Source organism: Semicossyphus pulcher, unplaced genomic scaffold (assembly GCF_022749685.1).
Source record: "Semicossyphus pulcher isolate SPU_LCO1_2020_fin unplaced genomic scaffold, fSemPul1.0.p SCAF_19, whole genome shotgun sequence".
Classification (NCBI taxonomy): Eukaryota; Metazoa; Chordata; class Actinopteri; order Labriformes; family Labridae; genus Semicossyphus; species Semicossyphus pulcher.
The window spans coordinates 1,084,872-1,110,081 of record NW_027211692.1 but is presented as its reverse complement, the minus strand read 5'-3'; the positions used below and the strand labels follow the sequence as shown (position 1 = coordinate 1,110,081).

At 46.8% G+C, this 25,210-nt stretch overlaps 1 pseudogene; it reads left to right on the top strand.

Moving 5' to 3' along the window:
* The first annotated feature begins 408 nt into the window (after positions 1-408).
* LOC138596849 (NACHT, LRR and PYD domains-containing protein 3-like) lies at positions 409-17,289 on the top strand (annotated as a pseudogene).
* The last annotated feature ends 7,921 nt before the right edge of the window (positions 17,290-25,210 follow it).

Below are 25,210 nucleotides of genomic sequence, written 5' to 3'. Positions count from 1 at the left end.
GAAATAAGAGAGAGTGGGGATGACATGCAGCAAAGGGCTGAGGTGCAGTTGAACCCTGGGCCGCTGCAGTGAGGACTGTAGCCTCTGCACATGGAGCACACACTCCAGCACCTGAGCTAACCCACCGCCCTGCTCACACTCCTCTGAATTCTTGCTCCAGAGTTTATTTTAGTTCTGAACTTTCCCTAAAGTCTCAGATATGGTAACCAGTTTGTTTTAAACGTCTTCAGCACGTTAAGAAAGATCTTCTGTTTAGTTTGAAAGTGTGACCGTTTGTCCAAACGGCAGAACTTTGACTTTATTCAGCTGCAGCTCTCTGACGGTCACACCTGCTGCTGAACAGGTGAACAACAGCTCACTGTAACTCATGATGTTGTTTGTTTGTAACAGGATGCAGCAGCAGAGACCAGACGCTCCTGGACCCAGCTGTGTGTCCATGAAGAGCGACCGGTCTAAGGGTCTTGTTGTTACCTTTAAAGACGAACATCCTGCTGATGGAAGGTAAGAATTAAAACATCAAACTGTTATTTTCTGACTCTGCTGAGAAAAGACTCGTGTCCTGGTCCAGAGCTTCATCGTGAGTTGTATGACTCATCAGTGTATTGTTTGAGTGGTGACATCACAGGGTTCACCTGTACAACAGTCACCTGTCAAAGACTCCAGTGATGAGGCTCAACATGATGAAACCATGTCAGTGTGTTTGTGTGTTTGAAAGCTCACATCCTGTAATCAGAGCAGCAGCTGACTTCAAACATGGAGCTTCATGAGGAGGTCTGTGACGGTCTCGTTACATCAGCAGCGTTTCCTTTCTCAGCGCTGATCACAACAACGACACAACAACAGAGTCGGTGACAACAGGAGGAAACACAAAGACAACAGACATCTGAAACACCAACAAACAATCTCACATGAAGATGGTTTCAAACTGTGTTTTTCGTTGGCCTCATTGCCGGCCTGCAGTATCCCCCTTCGTCTCACAGAAACATCTAGAGCGTCTCAGCCTGTGGGTTAACCTCCTCTCCGTCCACCTGAAGGCCTCTGCCCAGCCTTGAGGCAGTCTGTTCTGCCCTTGTCCATCCTCCATCCTGTTCATTGAGATCTCCAGCTTTATTAGCTCCAAGACCACTTGCCCCTCTCTCCTCCAAACCCCCTCCACCTAACCTGGTTTGTGTAGCCTACCTGCACATCAGGAATCCCTCCCTTGAGGGGTGGCTTTCTGTACTCCACTGACAGGTCTTGGTTGCCTCCATTCTGTCCGTCTGCGTCGCTGGAAAAACTTGTCTTGGCACTTTTGTAACACAATCAATGGTGAACATAATCAGTGGTTTGTTGTCGCTCCATCTTTCCGTCTTCCAGCATTGGACACCCTCCTCCCACTGAGCCAGCTCTCTGGATCAGACCCCACAGCTCACTCCCTCTGATCAGTCAGCTGTGTCAGTAATGGTCCTTCAACTTGATGTTTTCTCCACAGAGTTCAGCAGAGCTCAGAGGTTCCCAGTGATCAGTCAGCCCAGCAGCATCAGACAGACCTGGACTCCACATTGATGGTGTGTACAACACACTGTTTACAATGAAGCACATTAACTACAGGCTAAATGCTAAAGCATCATTCAGTCTGCATGCTGTTCTGTTTGAGCAGCAGGCCTTCAGACTGACTGATGGATCACATGTTGTGTTCTACCACTTTATATTCATGTTCAGTGTCTGATTCTGTTCCAGCTGCTGGAGGAGAACATCGTCACATTTGTGAAGAACGAGCTGAAGAGAGTCCAGAGGGTTCTGAGTTCAGATTACCCAGCATGCTTAGGGAGTCAGAGGGAGGATGAGGAGGTGTTGGATGGTGAGGATGAGGAGCAGAGGAGCAGCAGAGATGCTTTTCTGAAGATCACTGTGCACTTCCTGAGGAGAATAAATCAGGAGGAGCTGGCTGACCGTCTGCAGAGCAGTAAGAGGATTTAAACAGATTTAACATGATGGAAAGAAGAAATGCACGTTTACATTTATAAATGTTTTTATGTTGAGAGCATGACTTATTGATTTTGTGTTTAGATTTTCTACTTTCCCTCAAAAACCTGCCTTTGCACTCAAATAGTTCCTGTGTGTCATCAGATTTTCTCCCTAACAAAGACACAATGCTTCACACGAGCGAGGCTACAAGCTAGCATGCCTGAGCGTGTGACAGCCTTACAGAACACATTCATGTTTGCTTTGTTGCAATACAGTCGCACTTACTTTGGTGTAAAGCAGCGGTCTCAAAATTGATCAGAAATGGGGCCGAAATGACCGACTGGGTCACAACGGGGTCAACGTTTTCAGAACAGACATAAATAAACGAGAGTTACGTATGTAACTACGGTTCTATGAATTCTGGATGACCGCCAGAGGCAGTGCTTAACACTGGATGTTATCCATCTCGCGCATGCGCAGGTCGAGTATTTAATATCAACAAAGTCACATGTGACCTAGGATGACGTAGGGCAGCCCTGCCTACATAAGCTCACGTCATCATCAAAGATGTCCCTACAGAATCTTCTCGCCAAGATTCCGAGTGACAGAGAACTCTGGCGGTCATCCAGAATTCATAGAACCGTAGTTACATGCGTAACTCTCGTTCTATTTCATTCTTACTGACCGCCAGAGGCAGTGCTTAACACTGGATGACTATTACCAACATAGTCACGAGGAATCAGTACCCACCTTACCGGAAACGGCCTGAGGGTTCCTGAAAAACCGCTGCCGCCAATGCGTTGGGAGCCGCGACATTGACCCTGTAGTAACGGGCAAAGGTGCACGGTGAAGCCCAGGTGGCCGCAGCACAAATCTCATTTAGAGGCACCCCCCGTAGCGCTGCCCAGGAAGTGGAGACACTCCTGGTTGAGTGGCCCCTGATATTGAGAGGCAGAGTCAGTCCCTTTGACCTGTATGCCTCCCCGATTACCTCAACAATCCACCTGGAAAGTCTCTGTTTGGACAGGGCATGCCCCTTTCTAGGGCCACCATAGCAGACAAACAGGCCATCAGAGTGGCGAAAGCCAGCAGTTGCCAGTATATAATGTGACAAGGCCCTCACCGGGCAGAGTAGTTCTGCTGAACTAGTTTCCTCATCCTGTAGGCAAGCGGGGTCATAAGCTGCTAGCTCAATGACCTGATTAAAGTGGGCCGGAGCCAGCCTCTTCGGGAGAAATGACGGGTTAGGCCAAAGCCACCCCTGTGCCATCTGAGTTCCAGCGCATACATGCTTCACTCACTGACAAGGCATGAAGCTCACTCACACGCTTCGCTGACGCCATTGCCAGAAGAAAAACAGCCTTTGCTGAAAGCCACTTTAGCTCTGCCTGCTCCAGAGGCTCAAAGGGGGGGAGACGAAGGACCTCCAGCACCAGAGGCAGGTCCCATGAGGGAACCTTGACAGCCTGTGGGGGGTTCCGCTGCTGGGCTCCTTTAAGGGAAATGGGTCACCAGAGTGTGAGAGCCTAATGTCTGGTTATCCACTCTAATATGCCTGGCTGAAATCGCAGCCACATAGACCCTCAAGGTAGAAGCAGAGAGCCTTCTCTCTAGCAAAGACTGCAAAAACCGCAGTATCATTGGCACAGAGGAACTCTCAGGTACCTCTTTGTGAGCTCTACACCACTCCGAAAATATCTTCCATCTGTTAGCATAAAGTGCCCTGGTGGAGGGAGCTCTTGAGTCCATGATGGTTTGGACTACCTCCTGATCACATGCCATTAGGAGTGGGTCAGGCCCCTCAGGGGCCATACCCAAAGCTGCAGACGTTCCGGGTTCAGATGCCAGATTTGGCCCCCCAGCTGTGAGAGTAGGTCTCTCCTCCTGGGCAGGCACCATGGATCCCCGTCTAGAAGTTTGTACATCGCTGGAAACCAGGGTCTCCCTGGCCAGTTCGGGGCCACCAACAGGAGTCTGTGGTTGCCTTGCTGAACTCTGTGTAGCGTCACAGCTAAGAGCGGAAATGGTGGAAAAGCATAAAGGAGGCAATCTGGCCATGGGTGTGCCAGGGCATCCTGTCCCAACGGACTCCTTGTCTCCGTCAGTGAGAACCAGAGGGGGCAGTGTGTTGATGACTCCGAAGCGAACAAGTCAACCTCTGCTGTGCCATATTTGCCCCATATTGCCTCTACTACCTCTGGGTGGAGTCTCCACTCCCCTGAGGGGGGCTTCTGGCGGGAGAGAAAGTCGGCCACCACGTTCTGAGGTCCTGGCAGGTACATGGCTCTGAGGCTGGATAAGTGAGGGAAAGCCCATACAAGGAGTTGCTGTGCCACGTGTAATGACTGTGTCGACCTGGTGCCTCCCTGGCGGTTGACATGGTAGACGGCTGACTTGTTGTCGGACCGTATGAGAACATGCCTGCCCCACAAATATGGTAGGAAATTGCGGAGAGCCAAATGTATAGCACGGAGCTCGAGCACATTTATGTGTTCTGCAGCCTCCTGTGCACTCCAGAGTCCCCTTACTGCTCTGCGCCGCCATACTGCCCCCCATCCGGAGGGCGAAGCATCGGTCACCACCACCTTGCGGCGCGAAGGGATTGAACCCAATGAGACACCTTTGGCCAGATGGGCCCGGTCTCTCCATGGCCGCAATGTCAGGAGGCATCGACTGGAAACCCTGACCTTCTTTAAATCCGTGCAACCTCGGATCTAGATGGAGGCCATTGGTCCAAACTTGGAACGGCCGAAAGTTGAGGAGACCCAGTGGTACTACTGATGTTACAGAAGTCAGCATACCCATCAGCCTGAGAAATAGGCTGTACCTTAACCTCCTGTTCCTCCGAAAACAGAGGAGGAGCTGCTGTATGGCCTCTACCCGTCGTGGAGTTGGGTAGGCAAGCATTTGGCAGGAGTCTAGGGTTATCCCAATAAACACTATCCTTTGGCTGGGTACGAGACAACTTTTGGCATGATTGACGGTTAGGCCCAACCGCGTCACATGGCATAGAAGGGCTGTTGTGTCCTGCTCTGCCCGTTCCCGGGTGGGGGCACAGATCAGCCAATCGTCTAAATAAGGGAGGATCTGCACACCGGTGGCTTGCATCGGGGCCAGTGCTGCCTGCATGCACCTCGTGAAGACCCGTGGGGCTAGGGAAAGACCAAATGGGAGCACTTTGAACTGATAGGCCTGTCCTTCGAATGCAAAGCGCAAGGTATTGCCTGTGATGAGGTACTATGGGGACGTGGAAATAGGCATCCTTTAAATCGATTGATGTGAACCAATTGTGCCGTGTCACGGCTTGGAGCACGTCTGCTGTACGTAGCATGTGGAGGGGCAACACTTTTAGAAATTTGTTCAGCCCTCGTAAGTCCAGTATAGGGCGAAACCCACCCTCTTTCTTGGGAATCAAAAAATAAACTGAATAGAACCCACCTTGCATCCTTCTCCAGGAGGGTGGATATCTCCTGGCTGAGTGCATGAGACTTTGTGGGATCGCTGACTATGGTCAGTCGGATCCCACTGAAAACTGGGGGCCGGCGTCGGAACTGGAGATTGTACCCTTGGGAAAGCATAGTCACCACCCAAGGGTCTGTAGTGCAGCTCTCCCAGAAGCTGAGGTGCTGCTGGGAGAAGCGTCCGACATCCGACCCCACCCACTCAGGGCCTGCCCCCCTGGCCCTTTGGGCCCTTGGGGGGGCCAATGCCCAGACCCCCGACCCCTCTGCGTTTGAGGCGCCTGCCGTGTGGGAGCCCGGCGGCGGTTATCAGGTCGCACAAAGGAATGTGAGGTCCTTGGGTAGCCACCAGGACGAGCTGGTAGCTGAGGGCAGTTGGTGCCAAAACCCTGTGGAGGCCACTGTCTCGGAAGGGGTGTAGGTCCCCGAAGGCTAGCAAACTGCTGCCTAGTCTGGTTTGCCTGGATTCCCCGCTCCAAGGCCTGCTGTGCTGCTGGGCCAAACAGCTCCCCCAGTACTACAGGGAGAGTGCGGAGGACCCTCCGGCATGGCTCTGAAAGTGGAGATTGGGCTAGCCATACCTGGCAGCGAGTCAAATTAAGTGTTGACATTAGCCTACCAAGCTCCCGGGTCATGAAGGCGAATGCCTGCAGAGAGGCATCACTAAGACTCTGGACGGAAGTGTCTACACTGGAGGTTTGCAGGGACCGGGACAGGGCTCATATCAGGTGGGACATGGAGTTCCCAACACGGCCCATGCGTGCTGCCGTATCGTAGCACTTTGACAGAAGGTCATCTGTGATGCGACACTGTGGCCTGGGACAGCGAGCATCACGTCTCAATACCTCCTCGGGTGACACAATCAGGGAGGCAATAGATGGCTCCACGGCTGGCATGCGGTCCAGTCCGTAACTGCTGGTATTTTGCATGGAAGCCAGGGCCCTGCTGTCACTGGTGTGGTGAGAAAAGGATTTGGGGTCTGGCCAGCATTTGTGGAGCTCCTCAATGAATGGCAGGGAGGGCGGCACAGAGAAAGTAGCCTGCGGCGGGGTCCGCCTAAAAAATGCACTAGCTGGAGTGCCTGCTGCTTGAGCCTCATCCAACCCCAAGCGTGCCAGTGCCATGCGGACAACTGGCTTCACTGTGGTTTGGGCAGTCTCCGAGCCTGCCCTAGACCCTTTTCCAGACTGCTGGGAACAGGTGTCGGAAACATGGGTTGAAGCCTCCCCTTCTCCCAGTCCAGGCCTGTCCTCACAAAACTGGCTGTAGGAGGCCCTTGTAGACAGGGCGTCCTCATCCCATCCTTGTGGGTTAGGAGCCTGAGGGCTGTGCACTGGGACTGAAGTCCCGCTGCCAGGCTGAAGATTAAGGAGCAAATGTTTAAACACTGCAAACTCAGAGGTTAGTGTGTCGACTTTGGCTGCCAAACAGTCAACTTTCTTGGCCTTCTTTCTTGGCGGAGCATTCCTAGGAGGAGAGCGTCCTCGCACTGAAGCCACACCAGACGGGGGCAGCTCGCCCTCAAGCTGCCGTTCCTCTACCTCAGCCAGGCGGGCTACCTTTAGCCCACGCGGCATATAACTGCAGCTCATGCACTATCAGAACATTTAAATGTGATCAATCTGCTGACGCAAACATTTTCACCATGAGCAGTCTGCCTCGTGATCACAGGGCAAAGTGTTTCTTGGCTGCAGGTTGGTTCATGTTTGTGGTCAGGTTCTGAGCTATGGACGCTCTCAGGATGGAGTGAAGGTGTGCATCAGTTGCTTACACAGGCAGCGCCGCGTATCTCGCCCAGGCCCTCATCCACATCCCCGGTCCTCACCGCGCATAGAACGCTTAAAGCACATACAAAGTGCATTCCATCTGCACACGACAAAGAGCCCAAAGGTTAGCCCCACCACCAAATACAAACACACCAAACAATTCATTTCATCGGAGGACCGGGCACATCGCCAGGACCTTTAACATCTTCATTTACAGTCATCGATTCTCATGACATTAGAGCTACTTTATATGCCAGTTAGTTTTTTCAGGAACAACAGCTCTGGTGCACAGCACATTCGATATAAATGTAGTTCTTACCTGAATGTGTCCTGAGGTTATTCCACAATATGGCTAACAGCTTCAAACAACTGACAACAGGCAGGGACAGAAAAGTGTCACGCGTCAAGGTGAGAGACTTCAGCACCCGGCAGCACCGGACAGCGCCCAGCAACATCAGCACAACACATCCAAAGTGGCAGGTGCGTTTCTTATGCAACATCAGACACCTGTGCATTGGTATCACAACGTCAGGAAGAAAGTAAACAATGAGAAGAAGTGCAAACAGCCTGTTAACTGTGCGCACACATCACAGTCTTGGTGATCAATCACATTTGAATTGTAAACAAAAATACATGCGTCCCTCTTTGTATGAAATGTAACGCTCTATCGCAATGTCAGAAACACAGCCTGTCCAAGGTGCAGCCAGTGTGTGTAAACAGCCGACGTCTCTTAACTGTGCACAAACAAACGAGGGACTAAAATGAACGTCACAATCATATTTGTGTTGTAAACAAAGACACATGCACCGCCCTGCAGTGCATCAAAGCTCGTTTACGCCATGCGTAAGACTCCAAACCAAACTCAACATAAACAACAACAACAACGACATCCGAATGATTCCATAAACTCGACTGTATGGTGTCGTGCTGTTGGTGCGCCACATGTTTAATGTTGAACTCTCATTTTCTCGTTTTCGCTTTTCTTCTCGTTTTTGATGACTGGCCATCTTGACTCTTCACTAGCTAGCCTTTAGGCATGAAACATGTACGTTGCTATGGCAACCAGTCAGACGGAACCATTCCATATGTAATAGGTGAGAGAAAATTGTTGACCATCACTCATTCATGGAAAATTGTCAAAAGAAAAATGAGTCTTACAAATGATTTATAAATGTCTCACAAAGAGGCCCTCCTGGACCCTCCCTGGCCCAGGGCCCGGGACAACATGCCCCCCCCGTCAGCAGCCTTGTACACAGGTGTGTGCTTCCAAACATGCAGAGCATGCGAGCAGCTGGTGGGCGGAGCTTGGAGCATCGTTTCACAGTTCTATCAGCTCCATTTGGATGTTTACAGGTGCTCTTTCCACGTCAGCTACAAACAGATTACTGAGCAGTTCAAATGTACATTTCTAAGCTCCAGAGTCGGCCATCACCGTGTGAACTCTGCCAGGTCCGCTCAGCTGATCAGCAAAACGTGCAGTTGGGAACACAGCGGTGGAGACCTGGTTTGTCTGGAAACATTAAAAGTGACCCAAGTTTCCTCGCTGCATCTGAGTCTCCCACAGGCGCAGCTTGTTAAGCTCTCACTGCATCACACATGTGATCACACGGTCCTGTTCATGAAGCTGGAGGGTTACGAACGCTCACACAGCTGGTGCTCGCAGGTCTGTTTGTCCTCCAACACACCGATGAGAGTCCGGCCTGCTATCTGGCTGGTTAGTTAGTTAAGTTCTACATCTCAGATGAAGACGTGGAGTAACTGCTCGAACGGGATGCTCTGAAAAGTAAAGCTGACGCACCGACAGGGCAGGGATAACGTCATTGGTCGACCCTGGACCTGGTTTTCTATTGGTTAGGGATTTTTGACAGGGTTGGTGCATCAAGAAAATCAAAGAGCAGAGAAGAAATCTGAGAGCGGATGTTTCAGTACAGAAGGCCTGAGTGACAGGAGACGGGTTGAAGCTGGAGTGCAGGTAAGTTTGTGCAAGCAACAAAATATTTGAGTGCAAGTGAACAGTTTGAGCAGAAAGGAGCAAATCTGAACACAAACAGGAGCTATTTGAGAGCAAAAGCAGGTTTTTGAGGGAAAGTAAAAACTGAACACAATCTCATGCTCTCAAGATGAAAGAACACGCTCTTGAATAAAGAAAGCCCCCCATACTAATGAGCTTAATAAAAGTGATGCAGAAGGAAAAACTCACTTAGATGTTGAGAGTTTCTGCAGGATCCACTCTTTGATATCATTTGTTGTTCGTTTCTTTCAGGATCTGTTGCTCCAGTGAGCCGACAGAAACTGAAGTCTAACCTGAAGCAGAAGTTCCAGTGTGTGTTTGAGGGGATCGCTAAAGCAGGAAACCCAACCCTTCTGAATCAGATCTACACAGAGCTCTACATCACAGAGGGAGGGACTGGAGAGGTCAATGATGAACATGAGGTCAGACAGATCGAAGCAGCATCCAGGAAACCAGACAGACCAGAAACAACCATCAGACAAGAAGACATCTTTAAAGCCTCACCTGGAAGAGATGGACCAATCAGAACAGTGATGACAAAGGGAGTGGCTGGCATTGGGAAAACAGTCTTAACACAGAAGTTCACTCTGGACTGGGCTGAAGACAAAGCCAACCAGGACATACAGTTCATGTTTCCCTTCACCTTCAGAGAGCTGAATGTGCTGAAAGAGAAGAAGTTCAGCTTGGTGGAACTTGTTCATCACTTCTTCACTGAAACCAAAGAAGCAGGTCTGAATCTGCAGGTTTGAAGAGTTCCAGGTTGTGTTCATCTTTGACGGTCTGGATGAGTGTCGACTTCCTCTGGACTTCCACAACAATGAGATCCTGACTGATGTCACAGAGTCCACCTCAGTGGATGTGCTGCTGACAAACCTCATCAGAGGGAAACTGCTTCCCTCTGCTCGCCTCTGGATAACCACACGACCTGCAGCAGCCAATCAGATCCCTCCTCAGTGTGTTGACATGGTGACAGAGGTCAGAGGGTTCACTGACCCTCAGAAGGAGGAGTACTTCAGGAAGAGATTCAGAGATAAGAAGCAGGCCAACAGAATCATCTCCCACATCGAGACATCCCGAAGCCTCCACATCATGTGCCACATCCCAGTCTTCTGCTGGATCACTGCGACAGTTCTGGAGGACGTGTTGAAGACCAGAGAGGGAGGACAGCTGCCCAAGACCCTGACTGAGATGTACATCCACTTCCTGGTGGTTCAGTCCAAACTGAAGAACATCAAGTATGATGGAGGAGCTGAGACAGATCAACACTGGAATAAAAAGAGCAGGAAGATGATTGGTTCTCTGGGAAAACTGGCTTTTGATCAGCTGCAGAAAGGAAACCTGATCTTCTATGAGTCAGACCTGACAGAGTGTGGCATCGATATCAGAGCAGCCTCAGTGTACTCAGGAGTGTTCACACAGGTCTTTAAAGAGGAGAGAGGACTGTACCAGGACACGGTGTTCTGCTTCGTCCATCTGAGCGTTCAGGAGTTTCTGGCTGCTCTTCATGTCCATCTGAAGTTCATCAACTCTGGTGTCAATCTGCTGTCAGAAGAACGAACAACATCCTGGTTGTCTAAAGTATTTAAAGACCCAACAGGTTTCTATCAGAGTGCTGTGGACCAGGCCTTACAGAGTCCAAATGGACACCTGGACTTGTTCCTCCACTTCCTCCTCGGTCTTTCACTAGAGACCAATCAGATTCTCCTCAGAGGTCTGCTGACACAGACAGGAAGTGGTTCACAAACCCAAATTAAAACAATCGAGTACATTGGGACAAAGATCAGTGAGAATCTGTCTGCAGAGAAAAGCATCAATCTGTTCCACTGTCTGAATGAACTGAACGATCGCTCTCTAGTGGAGCAGATCCAACAGTCCCTGAGATCAGGACGTCTCTCCACAGAGAAACTGTCTCCTGCTCAGTGGTCAGCTCTGGTCTTCATCTTATTGTCATCAGAGAAAGATCTGGACGTTTTTGACCTGAAGAAGTACTCTGCTTCAGATGAGGCTCTTCTGAGGCTGCTGCCAGTGGTCAAAGCCTCCAACAAAGCTCTGTACGTGCACACATCACTGTCCGTGTTAAATGTAGTTTTACTTTATTCAGAAACAACAACTATTGTTTGTGATTGTTTCCTTTTATGTACTGTTGATTCCTCTTCAGGCTGAGTGGCTGTAATCTGTCAGAGAGAAGCTGTGGAGCTCTGTCCTCTGTTCTCAGCTCCCAGTCCTCTAGTCTAAGAGAGCTGGACCTGAGCAACAACAACCTGCAGGATTCAGGAGTGAAGCTGCTGTCTGATGGACTGGAAAATCCAAACTGTACACTGAAAACCATCAGGTCAGGATGGAACAGTTTTTACAAGTTTACCCACAAAGCTGTCATTGACCTTCTATATTTGACTGACTCAAGATCCTCTTCAGGTTGAGTGGCTGTAAACTGTCAGAGAGAAGCTGTGAAGCTCTGTCCTCAGTTCTCAGCTCCCAGTCCTCTAGTCTGAGAGAACTGGACCTGAGCAACAACAACCTGCAGGACTCAGGAGTGAAGCTGCTGTCTGATGGACTAAAAACTCCTCACTGTAGGCTGGAAACCATCAGGTCAGCATAAAGATATTTAAAAATAATGATCACCTGAGCTTCTATTTCCTTTATATATATTAATTATTGTGTCAACTGGTTTGAATCATGTTTAGGCTGAGTGGCTGTAATCTGTCAGAGAGAAGCTGTGGAGCTCTGTCCTCAGTTCTCAGCTCCCAGTCCTCTAGTCTGAGAGAGCTGGACCTGAGCAACAACAACCTGCAGGACTCAGGAGTGAAGCTGCTGTCTGATGGACTAAAAACTCGTCACTGTAGACTGGAAGCTCTCAGGTCAGTTTAAATATGTTCAAAAATAATTATCTTTTGAGCTTCTTTTTCCTTATATATATTAATTATTGTGTCAACTGGTTGAAATCATATTCAGGTTGAGTGGTTGTAATCTGTCAGAGAGAAGCTTTGAAGCTCTGTCCTCAGTTCTCAGCTCCAAGTCCTCTAGTCTGAGAGAGCTGGACCTGAGCAACAACAACCTGCAGGACTCAGGAGTGAAGTCCGCTGTCTTTTTGGCTGGAGAATCCAAACTGTAGACTGGAAACCATCAGGTCAGGGTGGAACAGTTTTTACAAGTTTACCCACAAAGCTGTCATTTACCTTCTATATTTGACTGACTAAAGATCCTCTTCAGGCTGAGTGGCTGTAAACTGTCAAAGAGAAGCTGTGGAGCTCTGTCCTCAGTTCTCAGCTCCCAGTCCTCTAGTCTGAGAGAGCTGGACCTGAGCAACAACAACCTGCAGGACTCAGGAGTGAAGCTGCTGTCTGGTGGACTGGAGAATCCAAATTGTACACTGACAACCATCAGGTCAGGATGGAACAATTTTTACAAGTTTACCCACAAAGCTGTCATTGACCTTCTATATTTGACTGACTAAAGATCCTCTTCAGGCTGAGTGGCTGTAAACTGTCAGAGAGAAGCTGTGGAGCTCTGTCCTCAGTTCTCAGCTCCCAGTCCTCTAGTCTGAGAGAGCTGGACCTGAGCAACAACAACCTGCAGGACTCAGGAGTTAAGCTGCTCTGTGGTGGACTGGAGACTCCACGCTGTAGGCTGGAAACCATCAGGTCAGCATAAAGATATTTAAAAAATAATGATCACCTGAGCTTCTATTTCCTTTATATATATTAATTATTGTGTCAACTGGTTTGAATCATGTTTAGGCTGAGTGGCTGTAATCTGTCAGAGAGAAGCTGTGGAGCTCTGTCCTCAGTTCTCAGCTCCCAGTCCTCTAGTCTGAGAGAGCTGGACCTGAGCAACAACAACCTGCAGGACTCAGGAGTGAAGCTGCTGTCTGATGGACTAAAAACTCCTCACTGCAGACTGGAAGCTCTCAGGTTAGTGTGCAGCTGTGTGAGAATTATAACCCTCTGAGCTCACCTTTTCTGTACTCAGTTCTCAGCTCTCAGTCCTGTGAGTCTGAGGCAGCTGGACATGAATATCACAAGTTAAACTTTGAGCGTCTTTTAGTCCTTTTAACGACCCTGTAATTAAAATGGCTGTAATATCACACTGAAGGGGTCAGCTGACAGAGGAGCTTGTCACCAGTATTGTGTTTTGGTTCACGGCTCAGTAACTGGACTTGGATATATAAACGCTGGTCTGAGACAGTCTGAGTTATGTTCATCTGGACTCCATCATGTGTGGTCCAAAGAGAAGAATCCCCACGACGACTGTAACAAAGCAGAGATGATGGTTGGAACGTTTGTAAACGTATTGATGAAGAGCCTTTCCTTCAGACTCAACAGGCCAGTCCAGCAGCTGCATCACTGCTGATGATAATAATAATAATAATAATAATAATAATAATAATAATAGGGCTGCTATTAACAAATATTTAGAGAATCAATGAATCTGTCAATTATTTCTATGATCAATTATTAGTCGATAAAAAGATAAAAGCTCAATTTCAGTATTAGCATTATGTTCAAAACACAAAAATATGACATCTTGTTTTCTTGTTCAATGCAGTGTTAATATATCAATAAAGTAACTCAATTAATATCTTGTTGATTAACTTTAATTTCACATGAAAAAGGAAAGTTCAGACGAGGACACGACAATAAAAACAAAGGACGTTGGGGATGCAGCCATGAGCTGAGTATAACAGGGAAATGTAACTAATCAATATATATTTAATCAGATATTGATCCAGTTTCTGTTGTGAATAAATAAAAGATTCACTTTAGTCTGTCTCTGACTGATGGCATGAAATATTCAAAAACTCCATAACGTCATGTTTTACTCCAGAGCCTCTCTGACCGAACTTCAGATGATTAGCGATAGATTAGTGTCGTTCTGACGGACAAACACACGATTACAAGTTCATTAAACACAACGTGCAGACAGAAATACGTGCCGTCAGTTTTCTCTCCATGTTGTGATGTTTAATGAAGCCAGGCGTTAGCTTCATCAAGAGTTAGCGTTAAATTAGCTTATTAACATTACCACGGTCTTCTGTCCTCCGCTGCTTCATCAGCGGCCCGGCTATGGGCCCATCACAACACGGAGAGGAGAGGAAACAGACGCAGTTTCAGTCGTTACGTTTGTTTTTAAATGAAAGTTAGAAACCGTAATCGTGTGTTTGTCCGTGTAAACAGACACTAATCTACCGGAGGCGGACACATCATCAGTACTGCACAACAAACGGATACTCCTCACTGAAAAATGATTCATGTTCATCACAAAGAAGACTGGAGACGGCGTAACTTCCTGTAATTCATCACGTGATCTACACAAGCCGCGGCATTGGCTGGCTGCCCCCAGTGACGTTTTCACAGCGCATGCCGTGCATCATAACAAAGACCCAACTAATCGATGATGAAATTCGCCAACTATTTTAACCATCGATTTAATCGATTAGTTGTTGCAGCTTTAAATAATAATCACCTTTATTTACAAAGTGCTACGAACAGTTTAGAACTCATAACAATTTAAAATAATGAAATGAAGAGTTCAAATACATGAAAAGAAGAACAGAAAAATGTCCTCATAAATAAAAGCTCTTTTAAAAAAGAATGTTTGAAGAAGAGATTTAAAAGCAGAGACAGATTTGGCAAACCGGATTTCAGCAGGTCGGTCGCTCCAGAGTTTGGGAGCCAGATTTCCCTTCGTCTTTAATCGGGCTCTGGGTACAACCCACAAACCCCTATCAGCTGATCTGAGGGGGGGCCCAGGCTCATAGGGGGTTAGTAAGTCAGTAATGTACCGAGGGGCCTGGTCGTGTAGAGCTTTGAAAGTTCAAAGTACAATTTTAAAATCAATATGGTAGTGGACAGGAAGCCAATGCAGGGAGGCCGAGATCAGAGTTATATGATCGTATCGATCGTATTAAAACCAGCAGCTAAAAGTGCAGCTTCATAAGAGAAGTCAGAAAGTGAACTCAGGTAAAACCTGAGCAGCTGGACCAGGAGGTCGATCAGGTAAAACACCACAGTGAGACCTCCACCGCGGCCTGAGCCACGTGGAGTCCCAATGACTGAACAGTCCATGAGGCACAGTTCATTTAAAGGAACACATCCTTTTGTCAGGTCTCAGTGTCGAAGAGTAAAACAAACTGTCCCTTAAAATAAGTCATTTAATATGTGAGCCTTGTTACCCACAGATCTGCATTAATCAGACACATTTAATAAAGGGGCGGGGCCTTCAGGGGGGCATGCAGGCTAAAGGATCACTGACCCACCTGGGTGAGCCGGACTATGACGAGGTTGTGAGTGCTAGTTAGTGATCCTGACTGGGATGAGCATGATTACAGGAGTGAAGGCAGAGATGCAAGTCACAGAGTTAGTAGTAACCCCTCCTAGCCAAGAGGGGGAGCTGGTGGGGTGACCAGAAATGACCGGTCTAGTTTCCAACATGGACTTTGGTTTCAAAGTGTGTGTGTGTGTGTGTGTGTGTGTGTGTGTAGTCTGTCAGGCTGTCTGATCACACAGGAAGGCTGTGCTTCTCTGGCCTCGGCTCTGAGCTCCTCCCACCTGAGAGAGCTGGACCTGAGCTACAATCATCCAGGAGAACCAGGAGAGAAGCTGCTGTCTGCTGGACTGGAGGATCCACACTGCAGTCTGGAGACAGTGAGGTACAGACAGACAGACAGACAGACAGACAGACAGACAGACAGACAGAAGCTGTCTCTCTGTCTCTAACTGGTGACCTTGCTGTCTGATGGAGGATGTGAGTGAAGCTGTATGAAGTCGATTCTGATCTGGTTTCTTCCTCCAGGTTGGACCATGGTGGACGGCACACACTGAAACCTGGTCTGAGGAAGTGTGAGTGTGTTTGAACTTTGCTTCATGAGAACACAGCTGCTCATGTTGGGCTCCACTTTTTGTAATTGTCTGACTGAAGATGAATTTCAATCAGGATTAACTTTCTGTGTTTGTCAGTGTGGCTGTAAAGATGTACGAAGTGAACAAAGTGAACAGCAGGATCCAATCAAAAGAATCAATACATTTGATGATCAGTGCAGAGAACATTCACTGTGTTTCTTCCAGCTCTGATCTTTCTGCTTCATGTGACCTCTGACCTAATAACAGTTTGAGACAGCAGATGGTTCACAGCTTCTTTGTGCTGCACTTTTATTACTGACACTTGATTGTGCTCTTATCCTGGGCTCCACACATCCTGACTGCCATGTTCACTAACTGTTCATTTCATTACAGCTGCAGTGTTGAGTTTCAGTGCTGCCAAATATTCACAGTTAAACATGAAATCTAAGTTTGACTGACTTTCAGAAACTGTCAGTAAAGTTGTTTTTGAATGAACAGATGATAACCTGCAGCTGTGTTGTGTCTCCTTCTCTCCATCAGACGCCTGTGAGCTGGAAGTGGACACAAACACAGTGAACAGAAGACTCAAACTGTCTGACAACAACAGGAAGGTGACACGTGTGGAGGAGGATCAGTCATATCCTCATCATCCAGACAGATTTGATTATCATCCTCAGCTGCTGTGTAGGACTGGTCTGACTGGTCGCTGTTACTGGGAGGTCGAGTGGAGAGGAAGTGTTGATGTATCAGTGAGTTACAGAGGAATCAGGAGGAGAGGAGGCTTTAATGAATGTGGGTTTGGATGGAATGATCAGTCCTGGAGTCTGAGCTGCTCTGATAAAGGTTACTCTGTCTGGCACAATAAGAGAGAAACAAACATCTCCTCCTCCTCCTCCTCCTCCTCCTCCTCCTCCTCCTCCTTCTCCTCCTCCTCCTCCTCCTCCTCTGGTAGAGCAGCAGTGTATGTGGACTGTCCTGCTGGCACTCTGTCCTTCTACAGAGTCTCCTCTGACACACTGATCCACCTCCACAACTTCAGCACCTCCTTCACTGAACCTCTGTATCCTGGGTTTGTGGTCTGCTCAGTCGGTTCCTCGTTGTCTCTGTAGGTGAGAGAAACTCTGCTGACTGAACATCACTGACTCTGTTCACTGACTCAAACTCTTTCATGAGTCTGATTTCATCACTTTGATTTGATTAAAAACTCAAAGATATTTACTTGTAAAAAAGAACTCATGATTTTGATTCGTTTGTGTTTCTGTTATATTTTGAACGATGTCGTCGTTTATTTGAATAAAATCTTGACCTTTGATCCTGAAGGAAATCATTTCATGTCGTCTCTCGTCACTTTGAACACGTGTGACGTTTGTCTTGTAACAGGTGACCCTTTGTGTGAGACCACATGGACACAAATGTTGGAACACTTTCATGAAGCTCACATTCACCACATGAACACAGCGGCCATTTTCTCCTGACGTTAAGTTCAGGGTGAGAAGCTCAGATACTGTTAGCATGTTGTGCTGCTGCGTTCAGGTGCTCATTTGTATAAAGGTAGTGAAGGTGACAGTCTTTGTCATTTCACTGCTTCATTGATCAGCAACTGAAAAGACAACAGACAGTGAAAAACCATCAGGACACAGCACTGTGCTAAAGTTTCAGGCAGGTGTGAAAAATGCTGTAAACTAAGAATGCTTTCAAATATAAAAATAATTATTGTTTATTTTGATCAACTTACAAAATGATCAGTGAGCGAACAAAAGAAAAATCTAAATCAAATCAATATCTGGTGTTACTACTACAGCATCAGTTCTTACAGGTACACCTGCACACAGTCAGGGATGTTGTAGGATTATAGTCAGGTGTATGATCAACCAATGATACCAAACAGGTGCTAATGATCATCAGTGTCACATGTAGGTTGAAACACAGTCATTAAGTGAAACAGAAACAGCTGTGTAGGAGGCTTAAAACTGGCTGAGGAACAGCCAAACTCTGCTGCCAAGGTGAGGCTGTGGAAGACAGTTTCATGTCACAGGTCAGACACCATGGCAAGACTGAGCACAGCAACAAGACACCAGGTAGTTATTCTGCATCAGCAAGGTCTCTGCCAGACAAAGATTTCAAAGCACACTGGGGTTTCAAGATGTGCTGTTCAAGCTCTTTGGAAGAAGCACAAAGAAACGGGCGACGTTGAGGATCGTCGACGCAGTGGTCGGCCGAGGAAACTTAGTGCAGCAGATGAAAAACACATCGAGCTTATTTCCCTTCCAAATGGGAAGATGTCCAGCAGAGCCATCAGCTCAGAACTGGCAGAAACCAGTGGGACCCAGGTACACCCATCTACTGTCCGGAGAAGTCTGGCCACAAGTGGTCTTCATGGAAGAGCTGCAGCAAAAAGCCTCCAACATGGAAACAAGGCCAAGCCACTCAACGATGCACAAACGCATAGGAACTGGGCTGCAGAGAAATGGCAGCAGGTGCTCTGGACTGATGAGTCAGAATGTGAAATATTTGGCTGCAGCAGAAGGCAGTTTGTTCGCCGAAGGGCTGGAGAGCGCTACGATAACGAGTGTCTGCAGGCAGCAGTGAAGCATGCTGGAGGTTCCTTCAAGTTTGGGGCTGCATTTCTGCAAATGGAGTCGTAGATTTGGTCAGGATTAATGGTGTCCTCAATGCTGAGAAATACAGGCAGATACTTATCCATCATGCAATACCATCAGGGAGGCTATCAGGGAGGCAGGAACTATCTTCAGCGTGAAGAAGAACAAGAAGTCCTGGAAGTGATGGTATGGCCCCCACAGAGCCCTGATCTCAACATCATGGAGTCTGTCTGGGATGACATGAAGAGACAGAAGGATCTGAGGAAGCCTACATCCACAGAAGATCTGTGGTTAGTTCTCCAACATGTTTGGAACAACCTACCAGCCGAGTTCCTTCAGAAACTGTGTGCAAGTGTACCGAGAAGAACTGATGCTGTTTAGAAGGCAAAGGGTGGTCACACCAGATATTGATTTGATTCAGATTTCTCTTCTGTTCATTCACTGCATTTTGTTCATCGATGGAAAGAAACGATTAACACTTCCATTTCTGAAAGCATTCTTAGTTTACAGCATTTTTAACACCTGCCTGAAACTTTTGCACAGTCCTGTATATCAAGGTAAAGATGTTCCTCCAACGAGAGAGTTATGGTGACACAGACACAGCTAGCTGCTAATCGGTGCTAACATGTAAATAAATAATGAGTGTAGAAACAGTGTGTGAGACGTGTTGGACGGTCTGTTCGTCCAATAAGTCGCACACACAGATTATCTGTCTGATATTTACATGAACAAATCTCCAAAAGGCTCCAACAGCACAAACACGGCCCAGAGGTTACGTTCAGTGACTGAGTTAGCTGAGGGGACACCTAGCAGACAGCTAGCAGCTCCCAGCTGTCACTCAAAGAGGCCACGCCCCTAACGCTGCATCACTTTAAGCCTTAATATAATGTAAACAGGTGAGCTGTATAAAGATTCTCAAACGGGTCAGAGCGGAGGGTGTGTGTGTGTGTGTGTGTGTGTGTGTGTGTGTGCGTGTGTGTGTGTGTGTGTGTGTGTTGGGGCTGCAGGTTCGAGCTGGGTACTGGTCTGTATCTGGGCTGGGCCGCCTCCTGTCTGGCCGTACTGGGAGGATCGATGCTCTGCTGCTCCTGCAGGAAGACGTCCCCCGCCCCCCCTGCAGGGTAAACCCACAGCACCACACAGGGGGCATCTTACATGTAGTACTGGAGTGTGTCCACAGGGGGGCAGTCACACACAGTCATCTTTATCCCAATGCCACAGAGAGTACTGGATTCTTATTGGCTGGAGTGTGGTCGTCCATGATTAAAGGTTGATTCCTGTATTTTTAAACCTGGTCCTTTTTTAAACATATTTTGGGGTCTAAATGACTTAAAGGTAAAAAAACGTTTGTGAATTACTTCAGTAGATTTCTTCAGCCAGCAGCAGGAAAACAGGCTGCAAAGGCTGTGACGTAATCAGTGGGGCAAAAGCACCTGATCAGAGTACCGAAAATAAATGTTACTGTGCTCTCTTCAAAGCCACCAGAGTCCATTAACAAAAAGGGTCATTTTATGTCACAGAAAACAGGAGTCTTGGTCTATAGCGCTGCTTCAAACGTGTTATTGTGTGTTATACTAATATTGTGTTGGCTATGAGCTAACAATTAAAAACAACAAAAGTCACACAATAACACAAACAAACCAACAAATGGAGACAGAGGTAGAGCAGCAGCTCCTGTGTCCTGTGAGCTTAAATCAGTGTTTTTCTGAATGGAGTCTGGTGTGTTTGCAGAGAGCGATGTAACGTCTGTGTGTGGTTAAAACAATCATCTTCCTCTGTAACAAAAAGGTCTATCTCTGTAGGGATCCTTTCTGTCATGTTGTCACACACTTAGAAGAACAATCTGAGCCTGTCAGTGGAAACAACAAGAACTGTTAGTGGACGTACAGAGTGAGAAGTCTTCTCTCCAGATGATCTCACTAAAGTTTCAGGACTTTTGGACTTGAACCTGCTGCACTTGTCTCCTTAGGATATTTAAACTGGATTTTGTGTTTCTGCTGTTTAATTTGGTTGTGAATCTGAAATCTTGTTTTCTGTCCTGCAGGCAGTTTTCATACAACTTCAGCACGACGAGCCGAGGACAGAACATCTACAGAGCAGCTCCGGCCTCCGACAGCGGCAGCTCCAAAGCTTACGTCTGAACGCTGCTGCTTCAGATCCTCCATGCTTTCATTTTGTTAACGCAAAATTCAATGTGTGACGTTTTTTAACTACAGATTTTTATTATGAAAACCATTCTTTGATTTTTCTTAATTCTTTTGTACTCTTGATGTCATTGTAGACCAGGATAAAATGTTTCCTTAATCTGTCTGGGTGTTTTCCTCTCTGCTTCCAAAGACCACAAAGCTCTGAAACATTTCTGTTATGTAGTCATTCGCTTTAGTGGAGTGATGACTCGACCCCTTTTCACACTGACTTTAATTAACGGCTCTTCAGTTTGCTGAAATAACAACATCATGATGCAGATTAGTAACAAGTCAACAGGAAGCTTTGTCAGGTCTGTCCTCAAGAGGAGAAGAAAACTACTTTAACGACAGGTGTGTTCAGGATGCAGTCAGGAAAAGAGAGCAGCCGTTCAGTTTGTCTGTGAGAAATGTAAACGAGGGCTTTAAGCAGACAAGAGTCAGGCCTGCTCAAGGGTGCTAATGATTGGGAGATGCAGGTGGACTCTGCAGTAAAACCTGTTTCAGCACACGAGATAGTTTGCTCTAACCTGAGGCCTGACATCGTGTTATGGTCTGCGAGTCAGAGGAGAGTTTATTTTATAGACCTGACGGTGCCCTGGGAGGACTCAGTGGAGGAAGCGTAAGAAAGGAAAAGAAATGCAGATTTGGCAGCAGAAGCTGAACAGAGGAGGGAAGGTTAGGGTTTGTCCTGTACAAGTGGGATGTAGAGGGTTCATAGCACGATCGACTGTCTGATTACTGGGAGAAGTGGGAGTGTAGCCTGGTCCAGGTCATAAGAAACATTTATATATATTTATATATATGTGTATAAACATATATACACAGGACTCATATTTAAACAGTCCGTAAAGGAATATAAGAGTCATAGTGAGAAAATGAATATAGAACAAGTGAAATGTGCCTGAAATATTCACAGACTTGAAGCAGAACAGGGGTTAGCTTGTGGTTAAAAGTGTGAATAAAGTAATTCAATAGAAACTACAGAAACACTTTAACCAAATATTTCAGCTTTGACAGAAAACACATCAGTATGTTTGAAAAATTTCGAGCTAAAGTGTTTAATTACCGGTAACACTCCACATTCCCAGGCACCCTGAACTACCCGCCGGCTCCGTGTACTTGCTGGATAAAAATTGGCGCGTTGTTAAAACCCGGAGGGACTTTGGGACAGAAAAGCTTCTGATTTGGAGTTTGACATTTGATTGACTGCACAGGTAAGTGACCTGGGATTTATCCAAACGGCCACAGAGTGTAAAACATAGTTTTCAAACAGCCCGCAGTTTCCTCTTCTCCATGAGTTAGACCTGTGCTAACTGAAGCTACTTTATGCTAGCTGGAGCCCCCTGAGTCAGAGGGGTGTAAACGGACCGACCGAACACTTGATTAGTGGAGATATTCTGTAAATATTCATAAAGATGATAACTTGGTAACATCTGCAGGCTGAGGACGAGTTAAAGACGTTTAAAATGCTCTGACTGATAATTTGTGTCTGACATGTTTTCTTTTTAAAAAGTGAAATGACCGAGTTCAAACTGTTAAAATGACATTTCCTTCTCCCTCATGTAAAAACCCAGAATCTCTTCATAAGTAAATATTTCTGAAGTTTAACTGTGGTGTGTTTGTTGCTGTATCACACTGTGAGTTACATAGTGGACCCTGATTGGCTCCTCGCAAGTTAAGACGTCATATATTCTGCAGGTACGTCCAGGTGTTAAACTGAAGCAGTAAATGACAAATGTATGAAATATATAAGTGACACAATAAGCAGAAGTGTGTTTCTAGAGATTATTAGTGGGATCAGTTGTAGGTGGTAAACATGGAGGTCGCCCTGCTGTCGTCCTTTCAAAGTACAAACTCCATCTTTAATTGTACCTTGGTAAAGAATAACCTTTTATTGTGTAGCTGCAGTCAGCTACTGAAGCTAGCTGGTTAACGGTGCTGCTAATGCTACCTTCATACTGTGTTCATTACAGTGTTCAGGCCCTAATTAATCCTGCCTGATGCTTTCATCAACGTGTGTTTAAGCTAATGATAAGGCCTGCTATATTTCTACAGCTATATTTACAGGAATAACAGGCTCTTCAATATGTCATTGTGTTAAAGAAGGATCATCACCATGGCTGTAGCGCCCTCTGGTGGTAGCAGGTCGCTGAGCACTCTTTCGTACACTGCTCTCTGTCAGCACAAAGTCACATCTTCCTCGCTCTTCTCTCCTTCCTCAGCCTCGTGCTAGCTCACTTCTCAGTCATCACTAAATGTGCAACAATCAATCTGAGGAAAGCTAACGGCTAGCTGAGGCCTCCTCTGATTGGTCCAATCTGCACATGCTCAGTGTGAAAGATTTGTATCCTCTGCATCAAGTCTTTTGCGCTGTGTTTATGACGCATGTTCACATCCTGATGACGATGAAGAGCAGATTTATTTTGCCGCCGCACTGACTGATCACCTGATCCACTTCAAACCAGGTAAGAGGATTCACCAGATCCATTTTCTGCCTCTTCAAACTTTGACTCCAGAACATCTCAGAGGGAACTTCTCTATGTTTCACGTTCATGTAGTTTCACTCAGAGGAGAGCAAACGTGTCTGAGAGCATTATTCAATATGTGATTATTATTATGAGAGAGAAATGATCTGTTCCTGCCTCTCTTTGTTTCCTGCTGAAGATTACACCACGTGTTTTATTCTACATCTGTTATTGTTGAATCTCATCGTTCATATTGAAGAATGTCACATAGATCGATAACAATGATTCACTCTGGAACTGTTGACAGTTTTTACAAATAAGTTCCAACATGTTCAGCGATGATCAGGACCTCTGTCAACATCATCTACATGGACAGATTGAAGTGAGCACATTAACAGGAACAGAACGAGCTGCATGGAGGCGGGGCTTTGTGTTCATTGGTTGGGTCCATGAGGACGTGTCGGTGTTTCCTGACAGTCTATTGGCTGCTGTAGCGTCATGTGACTGCTGTCATTTCCTCTGACAGACAGGTTTGTGTGTGAAACCTGAGCTGCTCAGCACTCTGACACAGACAGACAGCCTGCTCTCACCGGTCAAAGTCTTTATTCTCATCATCTCTGACTGTTTTCCTCACACAGGAAGTGACATTCAAAAAGCTGGATGTTTCAGAATAAAAGTCTTTGTGCTTTTGTCTTCATGTTTAATGTCTGAATGTCTTCTGTTGATTGACAGCTGAGGTGTCGACATGACGACGATCTCTGCTGCTTCTGACGACACAAACACTTTTATCTCTCCTCATAAATCATGTGAGAAAACATCAAACTTCCTTCAGTCAAATGGAGGCTGTGACCTTTGATCCCTGTTGCCATGGAGATGAACAGAATGTGGTTTTTCCTGCTTTGAGTTTTTACTTTCACTTCCTCTCGTTGAGACGCAGATCTGTTCTCCGTGTTGAAGCTTTGGTAAGTGACACTTTTCACTCTTTTAAAGACTCTCAGTCAGTTTAAGTGTAAACAGAGCTGTAAGCTAACAGTTAGCCACCAGGTGCGTTAGCTGCTCTGACTACAGTAGAAGTGCAGACAGCACAATGACTCTCAGTCAGCGTGCAGGCTATGCTAACCATGCTAACAGGACAGTGAGAGGCAGCAGTGAGGGCCTGTCTCTGAGCTCAGTCTGAGCTGATGAAGAAATCAAACAGTGAGATGTTGACCTGCAGCTCTGACACATGAGAGGAGCTGAAACACGAGTGAAACTGAGGGAACGTCATCGATTATTATTAACGTGTCAAACGTACAAATCATGACAGAATCAGTGTGATGTTCAGGAAGTCTTCAATGTGCTGATTATTGTGGTTAATCAATGAACTGTCGGGTGTGTTTGAAGGTTTTATCACTTTATGAGGTCCAATGAGCTCAAAGTCCTGCAGTAAAGCTCCTTTGATCAGATCAAACTTTATTGATCTGCAGAGACAAATTGAGACGTTTCAGCAGAACAAAGACAGAAACAAGTTCACACAGAAACCAGTTTAAATGAAGTGGTTAGAGGTGACATAAAAAACAACATGGCCGCCTGTCATCTGAAGTAACACATCTGTTATGTTGGATTAAATAAAGTGAGATTCACACAAAGGGACAGAGAAGAGTCACGATCAGCTGCTTAGTTCTGCTGACGCTGAGCTGCAGCCGCTCTGACGTCTCCTGGCTGCTTGTAACGGGGCCCCTGATGGGGGCGGGGTCCTCCTCCAGGTGTCTGCAGGTACATCTGATGTTTGCAGACTGACAGTGAGGTGATGATGAGGTGACGGCAGCATCACATCAGGTGGACTGATGAAGGTGAATCATCTCTATCTTCTCTGTTTCCTCCACAGCTGAAGCTCAAAGTCTCTGTGACTGGATGTGACTGCAGCAGCTGAACTCTGTCAGAGTTGTTGTAGTG